The following is a 20,020-nucleotide window of genomic DNA, read 5'->3' as shown; positions in this document are numbered from 1 at the left end:
TGAGCTTGGCCACAGAATAGTACCAATTCACATTGCACCGAATAGTAGCACCTCTTATTCATTTTATGTCAGGTAGAGACCCTTGTACACATCATGCCAGGTACATTATGCCAGGTATTTCAGGCAGAGTAATTTGCAGGAAGGCCCCGTTTGTTGGGAATGGCATTTGTTGAGGAAAATAAGGCCCCGTTTTCTGGGAATGGCAAGACTAAGGTTTCCTTGGCCCCACAAGCCACACTGTGATGGCAAGCCTGAGTAATCTCAGGTTGCCGTCACAGTTTGGCTTGCGGGGCCAAGGAACCGGATGGTCTTGATGTTTATCACAGATGCGATGGCATAGCAAATGCAATAAGGAGGTGTTATGCACATTCTCCTGAATATGCATTGCAATGGATTGCATTTGCAAAGCTGCTGCAATCAGCTTTGCAATTGCAATCCTTACTGAATTAGGCAGTCTCTCTGTTATTGGGGGTCATTCCGAGTTGATCGCTCGATAGCAGTTTTTAGCAGTCGTGCAAACGCTAAGCAGACACCCTCTGGGAGTGTATTTTAGCTTAGCAGAAGTGCGGCTCCAAAAAAAATCGTGCAGTTTCAGAGTAGCTCCAGACCTACTCCTAGATTGCGATCACTTCAGACTGTTTAGTTCCGGATATGACGTCACAAACACGCCCTGCGTTCACCCAGCCATGCCTGCGTTTTCCTGGCACGTCTGCGTTTTTTCGATCACTCCCTGAAAATGGTCAGTTGACATCCAGAAATGCCCCCTTCCTGTCAATCACTCTGCGGCCAGCACTGCGACTGAAAAGCTTCTCTAGACCTTGTGTGAAACTACTTCGGCCGTTGTGAAAGTATGTCGCGCGTGCGCATTGCGCCGCATACGCATGCACAGAAGTGCCTTTTTTTGCATCATCGCTGCGCAGCAAACAATTTCAGCTAGCGATCAACTCGGAATGACCCACCTTGGGATGAGTACAAAGTGTAGGGGCAGATCTGCTATAAAACTAATGAATTAATGGCCCATTTTTACCTCTTATGTTTATGTACTGTATGGCTCGTCACCAATGTACTGTATAGCTCGTCACCAATAACACCATGACAACCAGGCTTCTAGTACAGCACAGTTGCTATTACAGCTTGGATGAACATCACTTAGTACCTTGGGAGCTACTTGGAGTTGTAGTTTAGTTCTGTGATTTGTACTTTGCAAATATCGTGAAACGTGTATCCATTTTAAAATACAATTTCCGACAGCCTGCAGAGCTTCTCTTTGTGACATTCCTAGGAATGGCAGAGCATGCGCAGGCCTGTTCTAGGAAGGAGGCTGGGAGCAATGAAAGGTGAGTAGGAGCCCAGGACAAAGACAAGTCTATAAGATAATTTTGCTGGCTGGGCAGTGTATGCTGTCAGGTGTTTATGGAAGAGAGGGGGTGGAGGCAGTGCTGTGAAGTGATAAAAGAAGTGGGGGTTCTGTGAGGTGATAAGTGATTGCGGGGGGTGCCTGTGAGGTGTTTACTGAAGGGGAGTGCTGTTAGGTGATTATTAAGGAGGGAGTGCTGTGAGAGGTAGACATTAAAGGGGCCAGATTGGGTGGGGGTGGGGTTGCTGTAACCAGACCTGCCCTACAGACTCTAGCCCTGTCACCCACCACATCGTCCCTGCATACTCTCTTTCCCTGTGACCCACATAATCTGCCCCCACAGACTTTTGCACCATGCCATATACCTGACCTGTCCCTGTAAATACAGGCTGGTGGTAAGGGCCTCACTGTATGGACCATTTTCAAGGACTCCACCCCACTCCCTTTTCTCCACCATTTGGGGATTGAGGTCCTTGCAAGGAGCAGCAAGGCTCTTTGGACCTTGCTGGATGTTGCTCTATTGTTGATAATTGCTATGGGCGCCCCATAACAGTTTAAGCTTCTGTGCCCCAAAAATGTAGACAGAGTGTCAGTCTTTGGTGTAATGTGCAGTGTACTTAAGGTCAGTTTATGGTATAGTGTGTAAGGTCAATTTGTAGTGTAGTGTAGTGTGCTCAGGGTTAGTCTATGGTGTATTGTGTGCAGTGTCTGACTCTTTATGTGAGCTGTATTCCATCACAAAGCAGGCTTAGACTGCATAATGGTGTCACGCAGACACTCATCAAAGCAATGCTTTTTTCATAGCATTGCACTTGCATACAGAGACTGTACCTGCCTAACCCCAAACTGGACAGTCAAACACTCTGCAGCCCACACTCGTGACATTCATGAAATGCAACAAAGAGGGATTATTCAGGAAGCAGAGTCTGATTCCCGATCTGCTAGCTGGCTATTACAGGTAGCAGGCGGTGGAGAAAAGGATATGTCGGTGGAACTGTACAAGTATGAGGTTTAAAATTAATGCCTTTGAACAGATGTACAGTGCTCTTAACCCCCTGTGCATGCATGGCCACACAGACCTGGAGAAGAGGGAGGGGTCAGAGTCTCATTGCCATCCGTAGCCAGCCATATACTCGCAGAGGGTGGATGTACCAGCAGCTGGATGCGGATGATTTGACCACAAGGCCAGTGTGCTGAGCACCGTCCACACCACTCTAGTTACGGCCCTGGTAGCTGATTATTTATTTGGCTACTGACAGCTAAAACAGGTTATTAAGTTTTTAAACAGTGAAAAATCACTAGACACAGTAAAAGATGCCTGCTAGCAAATTAAATAAGAGCTACAGAAGGTCACAATAAATGAAATTTTTGAAACTTACAGTACTATACATGGATCAAATGCAATATGTGTTGTTTATTTTTCTAGTGCTACATTAATGTAATCCCCTGTCCACTGTGTCCAAAAAAAAGTTTTACAAACATCGGGAATGATAGGATAATAATTTGTTAGCTTAATATTTCAACATTTATGATTAAGCTGTCAAATGTGTGGGATATAATTAAAATTTGTAACTACAGTACCAAACAACATTTTTTTAACAGTTGATGTACTGCATAGTATCTTAAATGTATTGTTTAATACAATTAATAACAAATAATGTTACACAGTAACATTTTGAAGAATGAGAATGTGCCCAAAAATTTTTTTTTATATATATTTTAGGAATATCCCACTGAAATTTTAATTTGATGAAAAACACTTACATTTACAGTATATAATCTTGAGTGTTTTTTATTATACAATGTATATGTATTTATACTAATATACAATATAGTCTGTTTATAGGTAGTTTTCTATTATTTGTGTGATTTACTAATTGTGCCAAAATAATTTCATGGATTTTAAACCACTTTTTAAATTTTTCTGTCTATATATAGCTGTTCCTACTTTTTATTCACCAATTCTCATAGAATAGAGGATGAAATCTACAAAATTCAGCGTTAAAGTAATAAGGATTTTTCCAAACACTAAATTAAAGAATATTGAAGTTCTACATAATTACAGCCACCAAAATGGCATTATGCATGGAAACTGAATCAGAACTACAACTCCCAGAAAGTCAGATGCCTCGAGATGTGGTTGGATAGCATACAGGAGACATATTTAAGAAAGAATGGAAAATATTCCTGTTGTTTATAGAAAAAAATATATAATAAACTCACCCCCAATAAATTGAAGAAACAAATAAAAAAATGTACAAAAATGATGACCCTACTTAGAACTGTAGGTTCTATTTCTGCAAAAATGGTATGTTTCTATCATAATAATTGTGTCATCTGCAAATCAAGAAATTTATTCTGAGCATTCAATTTAAACCATGCTTCTATAATAATTTTTGTATGATCAGAACTTCCAGAGTATGCTTCTTTTGTTAAGTTCTTTTTCTGTTTCCCTAATGATATACCCATTAAATTGGGTGCATCTATGGTTCTGACTTTTTTTACTTCCTAGTTTTATATAAATAAAAGTTTCAATTTACGCACTTTTATTGTATTACTGCATACAGAAAATTATGTGCAAGGATCTCCTCCTTTCCCCCTACCCTATTGGATCCTTATCAATAGGTAGTTGAAAGTTATACACAGCAGCGGATTTTACCAGTGGGCTGTCCTGGAAGTCCTACCTGTCAGTCACAGACACACAAGGCAGTCCCATTGAGAAGTGTTTCCTTCCTCTGGGACTACCAGATCAGGCTGTGATAAGGAGAGGAAAAGATGCGTGGACACGGTCTAGTGCGCCAACAAAACAATGTGCAGCTAGATATGTAATACCCAAATAGGAGTTCTCCTCCAACCTCCACCACAATGTGTAAACAGAAAAAAATAGGTATCACTTATCCAGCGCTGTTGTTTGGAGAATGGAATACAATTTCAATTTAGGCTTTCTCTCAAAGCAAAGGTAATTCGGTCCGGATGGTGCATATAAGTAAAGAAGGAATTTATATGGTGAAGTACAGTAAAAACATCTTTTAATGATACAAACAATAGAATGTGTTTAGCTCCACATATAATGCATCAACAGTGCTTAGTCCAGAGACTAGTAATATGAGTGCAATTACCGGAGTTTTTGAACTGATAAATCAGTTCAAATCAGCATGTTAAAGGTGAGTCCCGGGCACATCCGATGGTAAGCAATGCTGCAATCAGTCCTCTGGTGTCACAGTCACAGAACCGTCCTGGGTAGCCTCTGCTGTTACCTCCGACGCGTTTCCACCCCTGATCTGGGGTCTTTTTCAAGGAGTCTGTATGTGGAGCTTTCCAAAGTGAAGATATTTGAAAGGCCTTTGTCCAATGGAAACCCGGCGTTCACAGCTGATCTCAATTACACTGATGTCCTGAATGTCCGCCGTTCGGCTGCAGCCGTGCCGCGTTGTCATGGCAATGTTATCACCTCCTGCAGGGCCGGACTACGCTTCCCATAGTGCACATCTCAGGGAGCGTCTGTTGCCACAGTAACGCGATACGTCACTTCTGCCCAGGGCGTTTTTTTTCTCAGCATAATTTTATTTGTCCATTGCCCCGGAGATGGCGCCCTGTAGCAGACTGGTTTCTTTATTAAATGTAATAGGAAGGCTATCCTAAATGGTGTAAAACAATATAACAATGTAGCAATAAGATATATTGATAGAACAATACTATTATATCTTATAGAACCAATTGTATCTGGCTAAACGTCATGTGCAAAAAAACATTTATATAGAACACAAATATAATTTATAGAATAAAAAATGATATATAGTGCTACTTTCTAGTAAAGTGCCATTGCAATTGGAATAAAGTGCTCATTTCAGAAAGTGCTAGTGCAAGATGTTAAAAGGGAAAAAAAGAGGTCTATATATTGAAATATTTATAAAAACCACTTAATCTTAAAATCTGAGTTGAGGCCCCCTGGTTTCAATGTCCCCAACTCAAAAATAAGTTTAATCTCCGCCTTAGCTAATTGAGAGGCTAAGTCTCTTTGTCTGCGGTGTCCTGATATATGTTTCAGACCAAAGAACCTTCTGATTTCAGATGTTTTACTGTTGTGTTTTAATCTGAAGTGTTCTGATAAAGCGTGGGTTTGGAGTCCCTTCTTTATATTGCGGAGATGTTCTCCTAACCGGACTTTAAGTGGTCTTGACGTTCGTCCTATATAATATAGGCCACAAGTGCACTCTATTCCATAAATAACATTTTAATTTTGCATGTTATGAATTCACTTATTTTTTCTGTTTTCCCATTAATTGTTACTTCCGTCAGTTTTTTATTATCCCCTTTCACTCCTTTGCAACCGATACAGGATCTGCATCTATAGAATCCTCTAGATTGTATTGTGCCGGGTTTGATTTTGTCCAACGGTAGTAGACTCTTTACTACCTTTGATCCTATTGTAGGTGCCCTTCTGTAAATGCATCTGGGTCTACTGGGTAGTAGTTCTCCTAAGATTGGATCTCTTTTCAAGATCCCCAAGTGCTTATGCAGAATTTACTCCAGATGTTTGTGCTGACTATTGTAGGTGGTAGGTGGTAGGTGGTTACAAAGGCCCAGTTAAAAGCCAATGAGCTATCTTTTGATTTGGATTTCTTGGTGAGTAAAAGCTTCCTATCAATTTTGTCCACTTGATTGGTGGCTTCCTTAATCGCACTCTCTCTATATCCAGAAGCCACAAATTTGTTCTTCATTAATTCTGCCTGTTTGAGATAATTCTAATTTTTTGAGCAGTTGCGTTTTAATCTCCTCAGTTGGCTTCCTGGGATTGATTTCAGCCAATTGGGATGGTGGCAGCTCATTGCTTGAAGGAATGTACCTGAGTCCGTTGGTTTGGTGAGACACTTAGTATGTAAGTGACCATCCTCTATAAAAAGTGTTATATCTAAAAAATTAATTGTGGTATCGCTGTTTACAAATGAGAATTCAATGTTAAAATCATTGCCATTAAGATAAAGAAAGAACTCCTCAAGAGATTCTCTACCGCCTTTCCATATAAAAAACACGTCATCTATGTAACGTGACCAGGACACCAGGTTCGCTCCGAATGAGTTGTTGTTCCATATCTTTTCACCTTCCCAACAGCCCATAAAAATGTTGGCGTAGCTCGGAGCGAACCTGGTGCCCATGGCGGTACCCACCTTTTGTAGATAAAAATCATCATCATATAAAAAATAATTATTGGTCAAGATGAAATGGACTCCTTCACTTATAAATTCTTATAATTTAATCTCTAACTGACTTTTTTCTAGGAAGATCTTGACCGCTCTTTCCCATTTTTCATGGTCAATAATTGAATATAAAGAGCGGACATCTGCAGTTACCATTATAAAGCCTTCTTCCCATGTGATGGTTTCTAAAAAAATGTAAAACAATCCATAGTGTCTTTAAGATGAGATTTGTTTTCTAAAACCAGGGGCTGTAAGTAAAAGTCAATGAACTCAGACAAGTTGGCAGTAACTGAGTTATCTAGAATCTGTATGTCATTGGTGCATAGATCTATAAAGGTTTCTAAAAAATTGCCCCTCATATGGACAGGATTAAAAAACAATTTTTTACTGATGATCCGTGTGACGGAGTGTATCGCTTCTGTCTACATATCGGGGATATCTTTTAATGTCTCTCTCTTCTCCACATTGATGTTGTCTTCAGTCATCATAGTTATTGTATATAGCCCTCTTGTCTTGTCTATCTCTTTCTCTTTTTTGTTCCCTGCCCATATCATTTTTTCTTTTATTAAATTGTCTAGGGGGGGCAGAAGTTTCCCCACCCAGTGGTCTATTTCACCCTCTGTTTTTTCTCTTCCATGAAGGGATTGTTGATATGGGGGGGCTATCCTCTCTGGTTGTAGAAATGGGGATTTCTTCTTCCTCCTCTATGGAGTCCGTATCATCCTCCAGAGATTGGGTGTATTTTTTATCTCTGTTAAATTTACGGACCTTTCTTTCTATGATGACTTTTTCATTCTTTTTTACACTGGTCTCTACTCTTTTTTCCAGTTCTTTAAATTCCGCAGTGTCACATAATGGAGCGACTGTCTCCCTAAGTCTGTTTATTCCTGTTTCTAATTTGTCCAAGTCTTTTTTGCGTTCTTCTACAATCAATTTAATGAGAGAAAAAGAGCAGGTTTCTAGAATCTCCTCCCATCTGTTTCTGAATTTTTCACTCACAGATGAGAAAGATGCTTTTTTGTTCCCTGCCCATATAATTTTTTCTTTTATTAAATTGTCTAGGGGGGCAGAAGTTTCCCCACCCTAGACAGAAGCGATAAACTCCGTCACACGGATCATCAGGAACAACCAGACAGAACCATGTACAAAATCCAAAATCAAAGAAATAGGGATCCAGCAAGAAGAAGAGAATATGGAAGCACCTTGAAACATAAGGGAAAAAGGTATCAAATACCATCAAATGTGCAGACTACACCATCTTTTTTAGACAAGGGAAGAAACTACCCACGTACAAGATAAAAACCAAAAGAGGTTGCAGGGGGGGTAAACTCAAGAAAAGGATGAAATTAAAGAACAAATGCAAAATCAAAAGACGGAAACTGGGTAGAAATAACCCCCAAATGGAGAAGGATCCATCCTCCTCAGGTAAGGGTAAAATTAAAATTTTCAATCTCACCGATCATCTATTGGCAAAAGATGAGATCCAGGTATTGGAGAAGGGTCTTAAGTATGCCCCTTCCCTACCATTAAACAAGTTCACCACCTTTGTAGATGTCAATACATTTATTAGGAAATTGAGCAGTAAGAAGATTTTCCTAAACAAGGAAACTAATGGGGAAACTACAGAAAGTGACCCCCAGGACACTCTCTTTAGACCAAAATCGGTTTTTAATCCTGTCCATATGAGGGGCAATTTTTTAGAAACCTTTTTAGATCTATGCACCAATGACATACAGATTCTAGATAAGGGGAATATTAAACCTAACATGACTAGGAAGGAGAAACTGGCTTTAAAAAATCTGAGTGAAAACTCAGAATTAGTCATCAAGCCAGCAGACAAGGGGGGGATTGTTATCATGACCAAATCATGGTACAATCAGGAGGTTTCAAGACAACTTGAGGATCGGGGCACATACCATAAACTCCGTACAGACCCCACGGATGGAATACTAAAGAATTTGGAAATTTTATTGGAAAAATACAAGAAGATCCAAGTACTAGGTGAGATAGAATTCAAATTTCTACTACAGAGTGAACCCATGATACCAGTTTTATACATCCTTCCTAAAATCCACAAAAATCCCACCCACCCCCCAGGAAGACCTATAGTTTCTGGCATCAACTCAGTTACTGCCAACTTGTCTGAGTTCATTGACTTTTACTTACAGCCCCTGGTTTTAGAAAACAAATCTCATCTTAAAGACACTATGGATTTTTTTAATTTTTTAGAAACCATCACATGGGAAGAAGGCTTTATAATGGTAACTGCAGATGTCCACTCTTTATATTCAATTATTGACCATGAAAAAGGTAAAAGAGCGGTCAAGATCTTCCTAGAAAAAAGTCAGTTAGAGATTAAATTACAAGAATTCATAAGTGAAGGAGTCCATTTCATCTTGACCAATAATTATTTTTTATATGATGATGATTTTTATCTACAAAAGGTGGGTACCGCCATGGGCATCAAGTTCGCTCCGAGCTACGCCAACATTTTTATGGGCTGTTGGGAAGGTGAAAAGATATGGAACAACAACCCATTCGGAGCGAACCTGGTGTCCTGGTCACGTTACATAGATGACGTGTTTTTTATATGGAAAGTCGGTAGAGAATCTCTTGAGGAGTTCTTTCTTTATCTTAATGGCAATGATTTTAACATTGAATTCTCATTTGTAAATAGCGATACCACAATTAATTTTTTAGATATCACACTTTTTATAGAGGATGGTCACTTACATACTAAGTGTCTCACCAAACCAAAGGACTCAGGTACATTCCTTCAAGCAATGAGCTGCCACCATCCCAATTGGCTGAAATCAATCCCAGGAAGCCAACTGAGGAGATTAAAACGCAACTGCTCAAAAAATGAGAATTATCTCAAACAGGCAGAATTAATGAAGAACAAATTTGTGGCTTCTGGATATAGAGAGAGTGCGATTAAGGAAGCCACCAATCAAGTGGACAAAATTGATAGGAAGCTTTTACTCACCAAGAAATCCAAATCAAAAGATAGCTCATTGGCTTTTAACTGGGCCTTTGTAACCACCTACAATAGTCAGCACAAACATCTGGAAAAAATTCTGCATAAAAACTGGGGGATCTTGAAAAGAGATCCAATCTTAGGAGAACTACTACCCAGTAGACCCCGATGCATTTACAGAAGGGCACCTACAATAGGATCAAAGGTAGTAAAGAGTCTACTACCGTCGGACAAAATCAAACCCGGCACAATACAATCTAGAGGATTCTATAGATGCGGATCCTGTATCGGTTGCAAAGGAGTGAAAGGGGATAATAAAAAACTGACGGAAGTAACAATTAATGGGAAAACAGAAAAAATAAGTGAATTCATAACATGCAACATTAAAAATGTTATTTATGGAATAGAGTGCACTTGTGGCCTATTTTATATAGGACGAATGTCAAGACCACTTAAAGTCCGGTTAGGAGAACATCTCCGCAATATAAAGAAGGGACTCCAAACCCACGCTTTATCAGAACACTTCAGATTAAAACACAACAGTAAAACATCTGAAATCAGAAGGTTCTTTGGTCTGAAACATATATCAGGACACCGCAGACAAAGAGACTTAGCCTCTCAATTAGCTAAGGCGGAGATTAAACTTATTTTTGAGTTGGGGACATTGAAACCAGGGGGCCTCAACTCAGATTTTGAGATTAAGTGGTTTTTATAAATATTTCAATATATAGACCTCTTTTTTTTCCCTTTTAACATCTTGCACTAGCATTTTTTGAAATGAGCACTTTATTCCAATTGCAATGGCACTTTACTAGAAAGTAGCACTATATATCATTTTTTATTCTATAAATTATATTTGTTCTATATAAATGTTTTTTTGCACATGCCGTTTAGCCAGATACAATTGTTTCTGTAAGATATAATAGTATTGTTCTATCAATATATCTTATTGCTACATTGTTATATTGTTTTTACACCATTTAGGATAGCCTTCCTATTACATTTAATAAAGAAACCAGTCTGCTACAGGGCGCCATCTCCGGGCAACTGACAAATAAAATTATGCTGAGAAAAAAACGCCCCGGGTGGAAGTGACATATCGCGTTACTGTGGCAACGGATGCTCCCTGAGATGTGCACTATGGGAAGCGTAGTCCGGCCCTGCAGGAAGTGATAACATTGCCATGACAACGCGGCACGGCTGCAACCGAACAGCAGACATTCAGGACATCAGTGTAATTGAGATCAGCTGTGAACGCCGGGTTTCCATTGGACAAAGGCCTTTCAAATATCTTCACTTTGGAAAGCTCCACATACAGACTCCTTGAAAAAGACCCCAGACCAGGGGTGGAAACACGTCAGAGGTAACAGCAGAGGCTACCCAGGACGGTTCTGTGACTGTGACACCAGAGGACTGATTGCAGCATTGCTTACCATCGGAGGTGCCCAGGACTCACCTTTAACATGCTGATTTGAACTGATTTATCAGTTCAAAAACTCCGGTAATTGCACTCATATTACTAGTCTCTGGACTAACCACTGTTGATGCATTATAGTGGAGCTAAACACATTCTATTGTTTGTATCATTAAAAGATGTTTTTACTGTACTTCACCATATAAATTCCTTCTTTACTTATATGCACCATCCGGACCGAATTACCTTTGCTTTGAGAGAAAGCCTAAATTGAAATTGTATTCCATTCTCCAAACAACAGCGCTGGATAAGTGATACCTATTTTTTTCTGTTTACACATTGTGGTGGAGGTTGGAGGAGAACTCCTATTTGGGTATTACATATCTAGCTGCACATTGTTTTGTTGGTGCACTAGACCGTGTCCACGCATCTTTTCCTTTGTACTAGTGTTTTAGTTATCCTCCTGTGAGACAGGTCCGGTGCTGCCTAAAGATGTTTAAATGTCGAGAAAATAGAAAATCGACTTTTGAATATATTTTTATAGAGGATGGGGATTCTATTGTGTTGATAGATGAAGATCTAGATAGCATCATGAAAAAAATTGAACAGACATTATTAAAAGAAAGTAGGATATGGTGGGAGACGGTAATACTGGAACGGTACCTCTCCCACCATATAGTACCGAAAGGCTTAAGGGTGCACAAGGCAGCATCTTTCTCATCTGTGAGTGAAGAATTCAGAAACAGATAGGAGGAGATTCTAGAAACCTGCTCTTTTTCTCTCATTAAATTGATTGTAGAAGAACGCAAAAAAGACTTGGACAAATTAGAAACAGGAATAAACAGACTTAGGGAGACAGTCGCTCCATTATGTGACACTGCGGAATTTAAAGAACTGGAAAAAAGAGTAGAGACCAGTGTAAAAAAGAATGAAAAAGTCATCATAGAAAGAAAGGTCCGTAAATTTAACAGAGATAAAAAATACACCCAATCTCTGGAGGATGATACGGACTCCATAGAGGAGGAAGAAGAAATCCCCATTTCTACAACCAGAGAGGATAGCCCCCCCATGTCAACAATCCCTTCATGGAAGAGAAAAAACAGAAGGTGAAATAGACCACTGGGTGGGGAAACTTCTGCCCCCCCTAGACAATTTAATAAAAGAAAAAATTATATGGGCAGGGAACAAAAAAGAGAAAGAGATAGACAAGACAAGAGGGCTATATACAATAACTATGATGACTGAAGACAACATCAATGTGGAGAAGAGAGAGACATTAAAACATATCCCTGATATGTAGACAGAAGCGATACACTCCGTCACACGGATCATCAGGAACAACCAGACAGAACCATGTACAAAATCCAAAATCAAAGAAATAGGGATCCAGCAAGAAGAAGAGAATATGGAAGCCCCTTGAAACATAAGGGAAAAAGGTATCAAATACCATCAAATGTGCAGACAACACCTTTTTTAGACAAGGGAAGAAACTACCCACGTACAAGATAAAAACCAAAAGAGGTTGCAGGGGGGGTAAACTCAAGAAAAGGATGAAATTAAAGAACAAATGCAAAATCAAAAGACGGAAACTGGGTAGAAATAACCCCCAAATGGAGAAGGATCCATCCTCCTCAGGTGAGGGTAAAATTAAAATTTTCAATCTCACCGATCATCTATTGGCAAAAGATGAGATCCAGGTATTGGAGAAGGGTCTTAAGTATGCCCCTTCCCTACCATTAAACAAGTTCACCACCTTTGTAGATGTCAATAAATTTATTAGGAAATTGAGCATTAAGAAGTTTTTCCTAAACAAGGAAACTAATGGGGAAACTACAGAAAGTGACCCCCAGGACACTCCCTTTAGACCAAAATCGGTTTTTAATCCTGTCCATATGAGGGGCAATTTTTTAGAAACCTTTTTAGATCTATGCACCAATGACATACAGATTCTAGATAAGGGGAATATTAAACCTAACATGACTAGGAAGGAGAAACTGGCTCTAAAAAATCTGAGTGAAAACTCAGAACTAGTCATCAAGCCAGCAGACAAGGGGGGGGGATTGTTATCATAACCAAATCATGGTACAATCTGGAGGTTTCAAGACAACTCGAGGATTGGGGCACATACCATAAACTCCGTACAGACCCCACGGATGGAATACTAAAGAATTTGGAAATTTTATTGGAAAAATACAAGAAGATCCAAGTACTAGGTGAGAAAGAATTCAAATTTCTACTACAGAGTGAACCCATGATACCAGTTTTATACATCCTTCCTAAAATCCACAAAAATCCCACCCACCCCCCAGGAAGACCTACAGTTTCTGGCATCAACTCAGTTACTGCCAACTTGTCTGAGTTCATTGACTTTTACTTACAGCCCCTGGTTTTAGAAAACAAATCTCATCTTAAAGACACTATGGATTTTTTACATTTTTTAGAAACCATCACATGGGAAGAAGGCTTTATAATGGTAACTGCAGATGTCCGCTCTTTATATTCAATTATTGACTATGAAAAAGGGGAAAGAGCGGTCAAGATCTTCCTAGAAAAAGTCAGTTAGAGATAAAATTACAAGAATTCATAAGTGAAGGAGTCCATTTCATCTTGACCAATAATTATTTTTTATATGATGATGATTTTTATCTACAAAAGGTGGGTACCGCCATGGGCACCAGGTTCGCTCTGAGCTACGCCAACATTTTTATGGGCTGTTGGGAAGGTGAAAATATATGGAACAACAACCCATTCGGAGCGAACCTGGTGTCCTGGTCACGTTACATAGATGGCGTGTTTTTTATATGGAAAGTCGGTAGAGAATCTCTTGAGGAGTTCTTTCTTTATCTTAATGGCAATGATTTTAACATTGAATTCTCATTTGTAAACAGTGATACCACAATTAATTTTTTAGATATCACACTTTTTATAGAGGATGGTCACTTACATACTAAGTGTTTCACCAAACCAACGGACTCAGGTACATTCCTTCAAGCAATGAACTGCCACCATCCCAATTGGCTGAAATCAATCCCAGGAAGCCAACTGAGGAGATTAAAACGCAACTGCTCAAAAAATGAGAATTATCTCAAACAGGCAGAATTAATGAAGAACAAATTTGTGGCTTCTGGATATAGAGAGAGTGTGATTAAGGAAGCCACCAAACAAGTGGACAAAATTGATAGGAAGCTTTTACTCACCAAGAAATCCAAATCAAAAGATAGCTCATTGGCTTTTAACTGGGCCTTTGTAACCACCTACAATAGTCAGCACAAACATCTGGAGAAAATTCTGCATAAGCACTGGGGGATCTTGAAAAGAGATCCAATCTTAGGAGAACTACTACCCAGTAGATCCAGATGCATTTACAGAAGAGCACCTACAATAGGATCAAAGGTAGTAAAGAGTCTACTAACGTCGGACAAAATCAAACCCGCCACAATACAATCTAGAGGATTCTATAGATGCGGATCCTGTATCGGTTGCAAAGGAGTGAAAGGGGATAATAAAAAACTGACGGAAGTAACAATAAATGGGAAAACAGAAAAAATAAGTGAATTCATAACATGCAACATTAAAAATGTTATTTATGGAATAGAGTGCACTTGTGGCCTATATTATATAGGACGAACGTCAAGACCACTTAAAGTCCGGTTAGGAGAACATCTCCGCAATATAAAGAAGGGACTCCAAACCCACGCTTTATCAGAACACTTCAGATTAAAACACAACAGTAAAATATCTGAAATCAGAAGGTTCTTTGGTCTGAAACATATATCAGGACACCGCAGACAAAGAGACTTAGCCTCTCAATTAGCTAAGGCGGAGATGAAACTTATTTTTGAGTTGGGGACATTGAAACTAGTGATGAGCGGATTCGGTTTTACTCGGTTCTCAAAACCGAATCTTACTGGCTTTCCAAAACACGTGACATCAGTGAGCCAATAAGATTCGGTTTTGAGAACCGAGTAAAACCGAGTAAAACCGAATCCACTCATCACTAAAATTTGAAACCAGGGGGCCTCAACTCAGATTTTGAGATTAAGTGGTTTTAATAAATATTTCAATATATAGACCTCATTTTTCCCCCCTTTTAACATCTTGCACTAGCACTTTCTGAAATTAGCACTTTATTCCAATTGCAATGGCACTTTACTAGAAAGTAGCACTATATATCATTTTTTATTCTATAAATTATATTTGTGTTCTATATAAATGTTTTTTTGCACATGCTGTTTAGCCAGATACAATTGGTTCTGTAAAATATAATAGTATTGTTCTATCAATATATCTGGAGTGCCGGATATAGGGGGTCATTCCAACCCGTTTGCACGTAGCGGTTCATTGCTGCAGTGTGAATGGGTCAGAAATGCACATGTGCGGAGGTCGTATTGCACATGCGCGTCATTGCTCGGCGACGGTGCGGCCAGCGGAAAAAGTGATCACAGCGGTGATCGCAAGAATACTGACAAGTGGGAGGCATTCCGGATCGTCAACTCACCATTTTCCGTGCATGGTGAGGTGAATGCTGGCGTGTCCAGGCATTTGGAGGGCAGATGTCTGACGTTAATTCTGGGATCTTCGTCGCTGGATCCATCGCACAGGGTAAGTAAGTCTGACCCTGGTCTTGTTTTGCAGGAAACTTTTTTAGCATAGCAGGGCTGCACAAGTGATCGCAGCCCTGCTATGCTAAAAATCACTCCCCCATAGGCGACGTCAAGTTGATCACACAAGCAGCAAAAAGTTGCTTTGTGCGATCAACTTGGAATTACACCCATACTCACTGCCTCACAGTTTCTGTCTATCTCTCCAGCTCATCTACCATGCGCCTCACCCGTCTCTGTCCAAAACCGAAGAATTTGTGAGAGAAGCTGTGTGCTGCTGCTGCAGCTCCCCCTGTAATCAGCCAGCAGACAGGCTCTTACTTTAAATGTACAGAGGCAGCTGGGACACAGCAGCCTGAGCCTGTTTACAATTTTTTTTTAAACAAATCAGTCACCTGCATCCATAGATCAGCAGCCAGGGGGGTTTCTGGGTACCCTGAAACTCACCCTATGTGCACATATGCCCCTCACCCCCACGGCCTTAGGCATGCTTACTTTCAGGAGCCCAGTGTTTGGGATGTCCGCATCCTGGCATTGGTATTCCAAGCAGTATCAGTATTTCAGTGTCAATATTCCGAGTGCCAGGATCTGAACGCCGGGATCATAACCGGATCCCAGTAAGTGCAACTATTGCCCATTGCCTGCTGATTCCTATTACTCTCAGAGACGTTCTCTAAACTTCTACCAGACAAGCTAATAGCAGTGACCAGCTCTGAATTTAATACTGTACCTATAATGTAACAAGATGATGCATGTGGTTTGTCATACACTTAAAAGCTAGATGGTGTACAGCACTTCAGAAATTAAAATAAAAGTTCCAGCATGATGCATGATGAGACCTGTAATGCTTTTGTACTGTACATGAGTAAAGTAAACACTCAATTGATGTACTGTAGGTACATGAAGCCTATCCCCCTCCCTTGGTTCTATTTGGTGGACAATGACACAATAATATCCCAGGGAACATGAACCTCTCATCTATCTGTTACCAGGAAGGGTGCAATATTCCTAATTGTTTATCTGGTACTTTCAGTGGACTGACTTGCTCTCCTTCAAGAAGTCCAATATTGGATGAAATGCCTATATATTTATACAAACCATAGGCGCCAATTCTGTGGGTGCTCCCGGGACTGAGCACCCACAGAAAATGATTAGCACCCACCAGGGCCAGTGCTACCATGAAAAGGCAGCTATGGACACCGGCCACTGGAAGGCGACATGCTCTAGCGGCGGATGCTCCACCGGTCCAGCCAGCACAGCCACCACTGTCCGTCACCTCAGCACTGGAAGTACGCTAGTCACTGCAGTGCCAGTGCTTAGTCTCCTTTCCCCGCCGCACGGGCTGCCTGAAAGCTGCCAGTGCAGATGTGCCTGTAACCATGGAGGCAGCAGTCCACCCTGTTATTTTCTTATATGGCCGCAGTTTCCCCTCATCCATAGGGACAGACCCGCCCTCTGCTTACCCTCAGTCCGAACACTCTACCTTGCTCCTTCCCGTCCATCAGACCAGGCCCACCCCCTTCATTCCCTTAGCCTGCCCTCTTCTTCCCCTCTATCCTGCTGTCTCCCATCCAGCTCACCAAGCCCACCTCCACCTTCCACTCCACGCTGCTGCCCTCATTCTACTCATCTTGGTGCTCCATTGGGGAGAGGACTCATGGTGAGTTCACATAGAGAGAGGCACTGAGATATTTTAATTAATTGTAAAGAATGTAGTGCAGTGTATAAAAAGGGGGACTCTGCTGCTGTAATGTGTAAAAAGAGGTACTCTGCTGCCGTAATGTGTATTCCAACACATCCCATGTTTTGCTCACACAATTAACATGGTGGTGCAAATTTTTTTTTGAATGACAGAGGTGTGCAGGAGATGCTGTCCATGGCCAGGGAAATTTAGGGACATTTTCTGCAAGAACATGTAGATGATCTCAGCACTTGAAAGTACTGTTGAATTTTCTCTGCCCTCCACAGAAGCAAGAGGTAGTAATGAGGTAGAATTCAACCCTCTATATGCTTCAGCGGATGGAGGAGCACAAAAAGGCCATTCAAAGCTACACATCAATCTATGACATAGGGAAAGAAGTGGGAATGCACCTTATTTAAGTGCAATGGAGAATATGTTCCGTGTTCTGCAAGGTTCTCAAACCTTTTCGAAGTCGACACATGTGAAGTTAGTTCAGATACTGCCAGCTTGAGTCAGGTATTTTCTCTTATTAGACTCTTAAAAAAGAAGCTGGACAAATAAAGGAGGAGCTGAAAGGAATTGAGAATGCTAAGCATGTCGGACTTGTAGATCAAGCCCTTCATTGGCTTTGCCAGGATTCAAGGGTTGTCAATCTCTTGAAATCAGACCACTATATTTTTCCCACCATTCTAGATACTGGGTTTAAGTCTATCACTCTTTCTTTCTGAGTGATAGAAATCTGAAGAGATGCAAAGAGCTGTTGGTGAGCAAATTGTCAGCTCAAGTGGCACGTGACATGTCAACATCTCCTTCTTCAGTTTCTCTGGCACCTGCGGCTGTGAGGAAAACACTCAATTTTTCTAAGAGAGCTTCTGACAGTGATGCAGATCAGTCCAGCAACAACTTTTGACATCTGGTGCAGACTGAAGGAGCTGCCTACAATTACTGACATGTCTACTTTCACTGCATATGATACGGTCACCATTCAAAGAATGGTTCATGATTATTTCAGTGATAGCATCCAAATATGCATGTCAGACAGTCTATTTCATTACTGGCAGGGAAAAAAAGGCAATTTGGAGGGTAAGGACGATTTTGGAAAAACCAATACAGATCCAAAACACGAAGGAGATACATATCCAAAACCAAAACCCAAAATCCAAGATTTGTCCAAGCGCACATCCCTACTCAATTTAAAATAGAGATTTGCGGCAGACACTTTTCGGGTTCTATGTTTTGGTTTTGAACACACCCATACTCAACTTGCCCAGTCTTAGGCTGCTGTGGGGGCTCAGGAGGGGCTGCTAAAACATCTAAGGGGCTGCTTTATTTAAAAATAAAATATGAATAAAATAAAATAAACAAGACACACAGGTATGCTCACATGTGTGTATTTGGGAGCTGTGAAAAACAACATTAAGGCATCTGCCACAAAATATGTAAATAAAAATGCAATAAAAAATGGAAAAAAGAAACCAACGATATTTTCACAAAATAAGTCTCTAGATTCCGTGGAGGGGTAAATCCTAGATATCACAACCGCGGACATTTTACAGCATACAAGACAAGGCCAGTGTACATTTATTTTCACTGCACCCCTGTATTTGTACAGAATACAGGACAGTGTACTTTTATTTTAACAGCAGCACCTCTGTTTTTTTACAGCATACAGGACCAGTGTTTTTTATTTTAACAGCAGCACCACTGTATTTTTTGCAGCATACAGGACCATTGTACTTTTATTTTAATAGCAGCACTTTTGTTTTTTACAGCATATAGGACCAGTGTACTTTTATTTTACTAGCAGCACCTCTGTATTTTTACAGCATACAGGACCAGTGTACTTTTATTTTAACAGCAGCACCAGAGTATTTTTACAGTATACAGGATCAGTGTACTTTTAATTTAACAGCAGCACCCCTGAATTTTTACAGCATACAGGACCAGTGTACATTGATTTTCACTGCACCCCTGAATTATTACAGCATACAAGACAAGGCCAGTATACATTTATTTTACTGCACCCTAGAATTATTACAGCATACAAGTCAGGGCCAGTGTACATTTAATTTACTGCACCCAAGAATTATTACAGCATACAAGACAGGGCCAGTGTACATTTATTTGACTGCACCTCAGAATTTTTGCAGCATACAAGAGAGGGCCAGTGTACATGTATCTTACTGCATCCCTGAATTTTTATATCATACAAGGGCCAGTGTACATTTATTTTACTGCACCCCTGAATTTTTCCTGCATACAAGACAGGGCCAGTATACATTTATTTTAACAACAGCACCCCTGAATTTTTACAGCATACAAGACTGGGCAAGCACCACTGTATTTTCACTGCATATAGGAGAAGAGTGCCCCTGTCCCCTGTTCAACACAGTGACAGCCAGGACAGCAATAACACCCATGTACAGCTGCAGCACCCATAACAGCACATGAAACACCAGTGACAGCCAGGACAGCAATAACACCCATGTACAGCTGCAGCGCCCATAACAGCACATGAAACACCAGTGACAGTCAGGACAGCACCTCTAACATCACAGTTACAGTACATCACCCCTAACAGCACCCATAGAGAGCACACGCTGACCCCCACAGTGAGAGACAGAGGTCTGTCTCCCTCACTCTCCAAGTCTGAAGTGAAAATGGCGGTGATGGGCAGCTGTTTATATGGAATCCAAAACCCTTAAGAATTCGACAGTGGGATGGTGACGTGTTGCCTCATTCTTGTTTCCAAGTCTGGTAGGAAGTCCCGAGCTGGACTCGGAAACTGACTC

At 40.5% G+C, this 20,020-nt stretch overlaps 1 long non-coding RNA gene across 4 annotated transcripts in view; it reads right to left on the bottom strand.

The window, feature by feature from the left end:
* Positions 1–20,020, bottom strand: part of LOC134983737 (uncharacterized) — a 1,747,570-nt gene that overhangs the window by 1,182,587 nt on the left and 544,963 nt on the right. The window lies entirely within an intron of this gene.

This window comes from Pseudophryne corroboree, chromosome 1 (genome assembly GCF_028390025.1).
Source record: "Pseudophryne corroboree isolate aPseCor3 chromosome 1, aPseCor3.hap2, whole genome shotgun sequence".
NCBI lineage: Eukaryota > Metazoa > Chordata > Amphibia > Anura > Myobatrachidae > Pseudophryne > Pseudophryne corroboree.
This window is presented reverse-complemented; position numbering and strand designations above follow the sequence as displayed.